Source organism: Octopus sinensis, linkage group LG13, assembly GCF_006345805.1.
Source record: "Octopus sinensis linkage group LG13, ASM634580v1, whole genome shotgun sequence".
NCBI lineage: Eukaryota > Metazoa > Mollusca > Cephalopoda > Octopoda > Octopodidae > Octopus > Octopus sinensis.
Genome location: NC_043009.1, coordinates 17306738 through 17316737, shown reverse-complemented (window position 1 = coordinate 17316737; position 10000 = coordinate 17306738). Strand labels below are relative to the sequence as shown.

The 10000-nt window shown below is 38.1% G+C and overlaps 1 protein-coding gene across 4 annotated transcripts in view; it reads left to right on the top strand.

The window, feature by feature from the left end:
• The window catches only part of LOC115218584 (fibrillin-1), a 653797-nt gene that overhangs the window by 382330 nt on the left and 261467 nt on the right, over window positions 1-10000 (top strand). The window lies entirely within an intron of this gene.

The following is a 10000-nucleotide window of genomic DNA, read 5'->3' as shown; positions in this document are numbered from 1 at the left end:
TATTTATGTCATCATATCATTCCTTTGACATGCTGTTTGAGGGAAAGGGCGCTATTAAGAAGGCCTTGTCTCGGAAGTGATTCTGATGTGCATTTGGACAATTCTATGGAGGTGTTTCTTTGGAAACCACAACTGACCAGAAAACATCTAAGATTTTCAAGGAAGCAGAAAACAGAAAATAGTAATTTATTGGTATTATAACTTAGATAACATAGATATGTTTCGACCAAAGATTGGTTCAGGCCATGTCTAACTTAATAGCACCACCTGATAGGATTATTCAAATCCTGTTTAAGTCAAGTTTTGTTTAGGTCAAGTTTTGTTCAAGTAGTGAGTTCTTGTTGGGTGAGTTGTATCAAGTTTTGTTCAAGTAGTGAGTTCTTGTTGGGTGAGTTGTATCCAATTATGGGTGGCTTATCTGGTATTCTTTGAAGGAATCCATCCAGACTCCATTTAAAGTTGATGGGATCCTTTTCCTCTTTGATCTCCCTCGGGACAATGTTAAATAGGGCAGGGCCTGTTGAGGAAAAGAAATTGTTATTTTTTTAATGTTAGCACTAAAAGGAAAAGGAGCCACAACTTCAATAATGATGTCCTTACTACCACCACAGTTACTACTACTACTACTACATTTTTATTAGTTAGAAGAGGTGGCAAAGAGCTTGCAGCCTTTAAAGGGTTTTCTATTACATGGGTAAGATGCTATGATTGGTACTTAGTTTTAAATTTTGTAGGTTGTCATCTTTAGGAAATGTATGAACTTGCAGGCAAATCCAAAGAATTTCTGTTTTGGTAGGGAATGACTGGATGAAATGCTGAATGCAGTGTCCAAGGAAAAGGCTAACAAAAGAAGGAAGAATGTCATGGTGGAATATAATATTTTGGTCTTAGTAAAAGATTATATAGTTTGTTAATTCAGAGAAGATGATGCCATTATAATATTAGTCTGAAATTTTGGCACAAGGCCAGCAAGTTCGAGGGAGGGGTAAGTTGGTTATATTGACCCCATTACTCAACTGGTATTTATTTTACTGACACTGAAAGGATGACAGGCAAGGTTAACCTTGGCGGCATTTGAACTCATAAAGACAGACAACATGTTGCTAAGCATTTTGCCCAGCATGCTGACAGTTCTGCCTGTTCACCAACCTCAATCATTGTCATATTAGTAGAAGTGACAGAAAGAAGAAATAATATGTATGTGAACAGTAGGTGCAGGAGTGGCTGTGTGGTAAGTAGCTTGCTAAACAACCACATGGTTCTGGGTTCAGTCCCACTGTGTGGCATCTTGGGCACATGTCTTCTGCTATAGCCCCGGGCCGACCAATGCCTTGTGAGTGGATTTGGTAGACAGAAACTGAAAGAAGCCTGTTGTATATATGTATGTGTGTGTGTGTGTGTGTGTCTGTGTTTGTCCCCCTAGCATTGCTTGACAACTGATGCTGGTGTGTTTACGTCCCCGTCACTTAGCGGTTCGGCAAAAGAGACCGATAGAATAAGTACTGGGCTTACAAAGAATAAGTCCCGGGGTCGATTTGCTTGACTAAAGGTGGTGCTCCAGCATAGCCGCAGTCAAATGACTGAAACAAGTAAAAGAGTAAAGAGAGTGGTTTTGTCATCCTGTCAGGGAAAAGGGTCTATTAACTCTTTAGCATTTATTCCAGCCATATCTGGCCCAGATATTCTACCTGCTTCATGTTCAAACTGACCAGATCTAGCCTCTCCCTCCTAGCCCACTATGTCATTTAAATATAAGGAACCACATCATCAAAATCTCAAAGCTACATGATAATAAAGGATTAATTCAAAACAACACAAATAAATAAGCATTATATTTGAGATAGTCACCTGAATGCTAATGAGCAAATCAGCTCCATTACCTTGATTTTAGGTGTGACGTGAGATGTGTGGATACAGCAGTTGTACTGTCTAAAATGTGACTCAGTTGTGTGGGTAAAGTAGCAATAGTGTCTCAGTTGTATAAATATAACAGCAGTACTGACTTAGAGGCTACTATATTTACACATCATAGATATATGATGTATAGCTAAAGAGCAGTACTGGTTATGATATTTCAATATTACTGTCTCAGGTATTCAAATATAATAAAAACACTGATCCATGGTCCTTTGGAATGAGGAATGAATCTAAATAAGATATAGAGAGAGATTAAACGTTGTAGAAATGGAATGGTAGAGAAGGTGAGTTAGTTTGAAGCACAGAAACATCAGTTTGTCACGTTAAGCTTGGTTTTCATTCCTCTTTCAGCCTTTTATGAAACTTTCTGTTTGAGAGAGTTTAACAAATTTATATCTGTGGTTGTGTTGTGGTGGAGAGAGTAACAGAGCAGTAGAGTTGTCACTAATTGGGTAAAGGAGTAGGACAAGGAATACCAGGATAGGGAAAGGTAAAGGGTTAGTGACAGGGCTTATCGAGAAAGGTGATAGGGTGGGTTATGTAGAGGTGTCTAAGGTTAATGTACCTTATAATGAGTATGACAGGTGTGAGGGAAAGGGGACAGGTAAGAAGCTAATAGATAGGATGGGGAGAATCCTGGGAGAGTCATTGAAGGAGGAGAGACGTGGGGAGGGGTCATGAGGTTAAAGACAAAGGGACAAAAGAAGAACTGTTGAAAAGGTGGAGGAGCAGTGGGGAGAAGATAATCGGTAGGTGAGTGCAATAGAAGAAGGGGAAGAAATGCTGGAGGGTGTCATAGATAAAAGAGGAAGAGAAGAGTGTGGAAACTGTGAAAGCATCCCGAATGGAGAGGAGCAAAGAGATTCCATATGGGAAGGCAATGGAGAGAGGGTGGAAGGGTGGAGAGGGAGAGAGAGAAAGAGAGGGATAAAGGAGGAGCAGTCGGTAGGAACAAAGAATTCAGTGATGGAATGAAAGGCTACAGATGAGGTATTTGGGTGGCAGTAGAAGTAACCTAGGAGAGAGAGGGGGGAGAGAGAGTGTGTGTGTGTGTGTGTGTGTGTGTGTGTGTGTGAGTAATGAAGTGATGGAGGGAGGAGAATGTAACATGATGGAGCACATGGAGCAGTAGAGAGGGTTGGATCTAGGGGAAATTGTTACTGTGCTGGGCAAAATGCATCCCAGCATTTTGTCTTGACCATCATTACATTCTGAGTGCAAATTCCACTGAGGTCAACTTTGCCTTTCATCCTTTTGAGATCGATAAAATAAATACCTGTCGCGCTCTGCGGTCGATGTAATTGACTTACTCCCTCCTCCAAAATTACTGGCCTTGTGCCAAAGTTTGAAACCCATTATTACTGAGTGAGAGAGCAGTGCATGCCATCAAAGTGCCACTGGGGTAAAATGCATGAAACCCAGTATACCCATCATGACTACCCGTCTGATAAGGTTACACTAGGCACATGCATCACAACCATACGTGCACAACATGGTGATTTTATAACAAGATAAACAGTGTATGACATTGCAGGTGGGGCCCAGGGAGAATTTTCTGCAGGTCAAGTAGTCCTTTCACTCAAGAGGTCCCTGAATAAGGGTTGTTTAAGGATGTTGAATGAAACATCCATGTTTCCAAAGGTGAATTATCCAAACCTCCAAGAATTCCTCTCAACACACGGCTATGATGCTCCCCTACTACTTCTGATCATGATCAGAGATGCACATATTGTCAGCCACTCAGGGACATGGCCAACTGGTTATGGTCAAGCAACTGACAAACAAATCTGTGGTATTGAGCAGAATATTTGCTGTAGCCCATCTTTTATACCAAGACAAAACAATGTACATGATAACACTTCCAATCAGTTAAGATTAAAAGTGACTGGAAGTGTTATCATGTACACACACACAACGGGCTTCTTTCAGTTTCTGTCTACCAAATCAACTCAAAAGGTTTTGGTCATCCTGAGCTATAGTAGAAGATTCTTGCCTGGTGCCACACTGTGGGATCGAACCCAGAACTACATATGTAAAGTTATAAATAACAGGATGTAAGTATTGGGCTGTAAAACCCTTTTGGATAAAGATAGTCAAACATAGAACACTTGCCATGTCTATTGGAGATGTGGGTTCAAGTTTCATGGGCAGCATTTGATTTTTTTCTATCCAAAAGGGTTTTTCATTCCTGTATTTACATAGCTTTATGTAATGTGCTTCGAGATAGTAAAAAACATGAATTAGTTACTTTCTCTCAAAAGTTTTTAAAATGATTCTTGTGATGTCAACACTTACTTACACTTACACACACACACACACATCTTCTTAAACACTTCTTTTGTGTAAGGGGTGTTTTATCATGAGGAGATAAGTGTTCTGTTGTATTGCATATCACCAGTTAATATGGGTGTTAGTCATATCAAAAATCCTTATACCTCATGTAGTCAAAACAAGCATTATATGACTGGTTGCGTCATATGAGATGTTTCCATTCCACACAGTCCCCTCATTCCATCAGCCAAAGTATTTTAACTTCAAATACCTTCAGTTTCTAGCGTCACTTATCTTTTCTTTTTCGTGGTGCTCATCAAGTTTTAAGGAAAGTCACCGCAGGTTACTGGAGTTGAACCAACAAGTCCATGTTTCTCCCATAGCCAACTCTACGCTGCATGCTCACATGTTGGGCTTAACAGACATCTTTTCATCAGAACAACAAACTGCAGAATAAAAAAATGTGTTCTTTCCTAGAGCTCTTGTTGAATAGAACACAGAACACATTTCTATAAGAACTGCATCCGTTTTATGTGCTGCATATCAATGTAGAATTACAAGAAAATATATAAAGTGAAACATTAAGATAACATTCTTAAGTCATATAATTAAAATTATAAACAGTCTCAAAAGCTTCATACATTGAAGAAACATTGAGAAAGTCAACTTTAGACACGAGGCTGCCTTACAATGAAAAAATATGCAAATATAATTATATAAAAAAAGATCTCACTTTAAATTATATCATTTAAGTTTAACATAAAATGTTTCTACATATACAGCTCCTGGGAAATGCTGAGTACTTGTGTGTATATATATATATATATATATATATATATATGCACACACACACACATACACACACACAATACATGCATACACACACACACAATTCTGTCCTCTGGCACGACTCACTCACAAGTCATCTTCCCCAAGTTCCCACCACCCACTGCAGCCCACTCCACTTCCTCTCACTGCCACTTGCTATCTCTAAGCGTCTCCTCCTTGCACTCTTATGAAACATCTCTACCCCAGCTGTACTACTTATACTCCCCACCACTGTTCCCTGAGGTAGGCTCCCCCCTCTCTCTCTCTCGCTGTCTTTCTCACTCATTCTAACTGTGTCCATCTTTCTCTCTAACTCTCTTCTACCTCTCTCTTCTTCTTCCTTGTTCAACTGGGGTAGTCAAGCATCTCCCCTTGTGCACCAGCCTCTTCTTGCCTGGCACATACCCACTCCTCTCAGTTCCTCTCTCCCTCTCTCACCTGGGACATCTTTGTCTTGTTGGTTATTTGGTGATACCTGTGGATACTGGAGCCATGTTAAAAGCACCCAATACATTCTGTCGTTGGCGTTAGGAAGGGCATCCAACCAGAGAAACCATGCTAAGAGTGGAGCCTGATGCAATCCTCTGGCATGCCAGCTCCTGTCAAACTGTCCAACCCATGCCAACATGGAAAACAGACGTTAAATGATGATGATGATGATGATATGTGTGTTTGTGTGTGTGTGTGTATGTATGTACGTATGCATGCATGCATGTGTGTATGTATGTATGTATGCATGCATGCATGTATGTATGTATGTATGTATGTATGTATGTATGTATGTACTACATACCTTACCTACCTTTTATCTTTTAATTGTTTCAGTCATTAAACTAAGGCCATGCTGGGGCACTGCCTTAGCAAATTTATATCCGAATGAATCGATCCCACTGCTTACCTTTTTTAAAGTCTAGTATTTATTCTGTTGGTCTCTATTTCTGAACTGCTAAGTCACAGGGATGTAAATACACCAACACTGGTTGTCAACTAGTGATAGGGGACAAACACAAATGCAAAGACACACACACACATAAATATATGATGGGGTTCTTTCAATTTCCGTCTACCAAATCCACTCACAAGGCTTTGGTCAGCCCGAGGCTATAGTAGAAGACACTTGCCCATGGTGTCACATGGTAGGACTGAACTCAGAACCCTGTGGTTGGGAAGTAAGCTTCTTCTTACCACACAGCCATGCCTGCACCTACTGTATATATATTTATCTTTCTTTTTTATCTTTTTACTTGTTTCAGTCACTTGACTGCAGCCAAGCTGGGGCACTGCCATGAAGGGGTTTTAGCTGAATAACTCAACCCCAGGGCTTATTTTTTAAAAATCTGGTAGTTATTCTCTCAGTCTCTTTTGCCGAACTGCTAAGTTATGGGGACATAAGCACATCAACACCGGCTATCATGCAGTGGTGGTGGACAGACACAGACACACACACACACACACACACATACTCATACACGCACATGACAGGCTTCTTACAGTTTCCATCTACCAAATCCCAAGGCTATAGTAGAAGACACTTCCCCAAGGTGCCATACAGTGGGATTGGACCCAGAACTTACTACTCAGCCATGCGTGTTATATTATAAACACATATGCATATATATATATATATATTATATAAAAGGCCCAGAGATCCTTCCCAAACCAGAGGATCATGAGACTGGTTTCTTGGATTCTGTGACATATATACACTCCCTCTGGACAAGACACTGGTCTGTCACAGAATTACTCATTTTTGCCTGCTAAGTGGATTGGATCAATGCAAAATGAAGTGTTTTCTTCAAGAACAAATGCATCCCCTGTGGATTTGAAACCCCAATCTTACAATTATGAGTGCAACACTCTATCCACTAAGCCATGTACTTCCACTACACAAACACACAAACTTATTTTCTTTCACTTTTCCTTTTTCCTCTTTTCTCTCATTTCCTCCATACCTTCCTCTGCCATCAGCACTCCAGCCTCAAACCTTTATTATTTTTCAAGCCACCTCTTCTTTTTGCATTTTTCACCAACATTTTTTCTTCTTTTATTTTTCTGATAAGGGACTAGTGTCCAAAATGTCAAGACTCCTTTCCTTCTTTTTAAGTGTTAATCTAATATAACATTTGCTCTTGTTTCTCATGCTTGCTACCTCACATGTTATCTGAACTGAGACAAAGTTGAAGGTCTACAATATTTTTGTCATGATTGCTATATGCATATGAGACCTGTGTACTTACCAGTCAGCTATATAAAGGCTGGAGGGATTTCACCAGCAATGTCTCTGCTGTATACTGGGGTCTAATGGCAAATGTTTGTAAGTAATTTTGAAGTCCTTCAATATAGAAAGTCTACCTGTACAGATTTTCTAGTATTTTAACATCAATTATGATGGGGTGGTCATGTGGTTAGAATGGAAGATAATCAAATCCCTAAGCCCCAGAGTAAAAGACTAATGCACAAACCAAAATTAAGGTGCCCATCATTGCCACTCGTGCTTGTAAGTCCCTGGCAGGACTGAAAAGCCACATTCATGCTGCTCATGTTAAAGAGAACATAGCATTACTCAAAATTGAGCAGCAGCCATCCTCTATGAATGCATGTCTACACACACACACAAACACACATATGTGCGCGCACAGACACATCTCTATATATACATGCATACAAACATGTATGTGTATAAGTATATATAAACACATATTTATACATAAAGAAAACGAGTGGAACTGAGCCAGTGTGTGTGTTAATTATACTGTCATAATGACTCTCCCTAGACACAACAAAATTTGTTTCAACACACAAATTCACATAAAGAATCTTGCAAACCAGATACAAAAACGAAGTATAAATAAATAAATAAAAACAAAGAAAACTTCGAATGACCCGTCCTTGTTTTCTTTGTATCGTCTATCTGGATGTTTTGTTGTCCCTTTTTGTATCACCTCGTTGTCCAGATGTTTTGTGTTCTTGTCCCATTTTGTATTTTATATATATGTATATATGTATGTATCGAAATGTGGAGTAGATAAAACAGCCGACAACTGATGAAGGGTCGTTATTTATGTTGCTTGCCTTGTTTTCCATTTGTTTCTTTTGTTGTTCGCAAAAAAAGTTCGCATTCCATGTTTTCGTATTTCATGTTGTTTACATTTTATGATGTCCTGTACCCATACATGCATATATACATACATATGTAAATATGTACATATATGTATGTATATATCCATATATATATATTATTTATATTATATATATATATGACTGAAAAATGTAAAAGAGTATATGTATATATATATATATCTATGTATTATACATATATATATATTATATATATATATATAATATATATATATATATATATATATATATATATATACACATATGCATGCATATATATATGTATGTATTTTATATTTATATGTATATATATATATATGTATATATGTATATGTATGTATATATTATATATATGTATCCCATAAATAATGCAGATTTTTTATACTTCTTTTATTTTTCAAAATTGAGATAAACAAAGTTCATTTTTAATCTACAATATAATCTCCTTCATTTTCTACAATGCTCTTCCATCTATCTGGTAGACTTGCAAGGCCCCTCTTCTGTAATTCACTTGTCTGTGACGAAAAATACCCCTTCAGTACTGTTCTGACCTCGTCTATAGAATTCATATTTTTTCCATCCAAATGATTTTGAAGATTGCAAAATAAATGATAATCAGATGGGGTAATGTGTGGTGAATATGGTGGGTGGGGCATCGTTTCCCATTCAAACTGCTTTAGCCTTTGGAATGTCACCCTTGCTGTATGTGGTTGAGCATTATCCTGATGGAAGAGCACTTTTTGTCTTGAAACCTAAGATGGTCATTTTTCTTCTATCGATGAATGGTTGAATGACCAAATCCAAGCTTCTCTTTTAGTTCCTCAACAGTTACAATGGGATTTTGTTCCACTAGAGTTGCAGGACGTCCTCATCAAGCTCTACAAATCTTCCAGGATGAGGCTTGTTTCCTAGGTTCTGTCTCAGAATTTCTGGAACCACCGTTCACACTAGCTTATGCTTATTGTCCAATCCCCATATACTGCATTAATATTCCTCTCAATTTCCTTTGTGTTGTTGCCCTTATCGAACACATAAAGCAAAATATGCTGAACATGCTCCTTTGTTACTTCCGTAATAGCTTTGAAAAAAATAACTGTTAAAATTGAACTGCACTCTTCAAAACTTCCACTAAGAATAAGTCCAAAGTAAAATTACTTCCAGCTGTTATAACAAGTTGATGCAGGTAGCTTATCCCATCCCCCTCCATGCAATTGAAAAAACTGCATTATTTATAGGATGACCAAATATATATACCTGTATATTTCAAATTCATTTAGGTATCATTAGGACTATGCAGATAGAGCTACTATTTCATTATGCTGGCTACCGTTTAATGATACTGACTAGTGAATCAGATTTTCAGGGCTACATCATGGTTATACCGATATAATGTGGGATAGATATAACATAAATTATTATTATTATCATTATGTTCTTATTATATATATATATAGTGGAGGCGCATGCCTTAGTGGTTAGGGTGTTGAACTCATGATCGTAAGGTTGTGGTTTTGATTCCTGGACTGGGTGATGCATTGTGTTCTTGAGAAAAATACTTCATTTCACATTGCTCCAGTCCACTCACCTGGCAAAAATGAGTAGTCCTGTAATGGACCAGCGTCCTGTCCAGGTGGGGAATTTCTACACCTCTGAAACTGGGAAACCAGCCCTTATGAGCTTGGCATGGCTCGAGAAGGAACATTTATTTATTTTATATATATATATATGTTTACATACATACATATTTGAAAAAATGAGTAGAGATGGCTTTAGGGGGGATAATTTTTATTTTAATGATAATGTTTACTGTAAACATTATCATTAAAATAAAAATTATCCCCCCTAAAGCCATCTCTACTCATTTTTC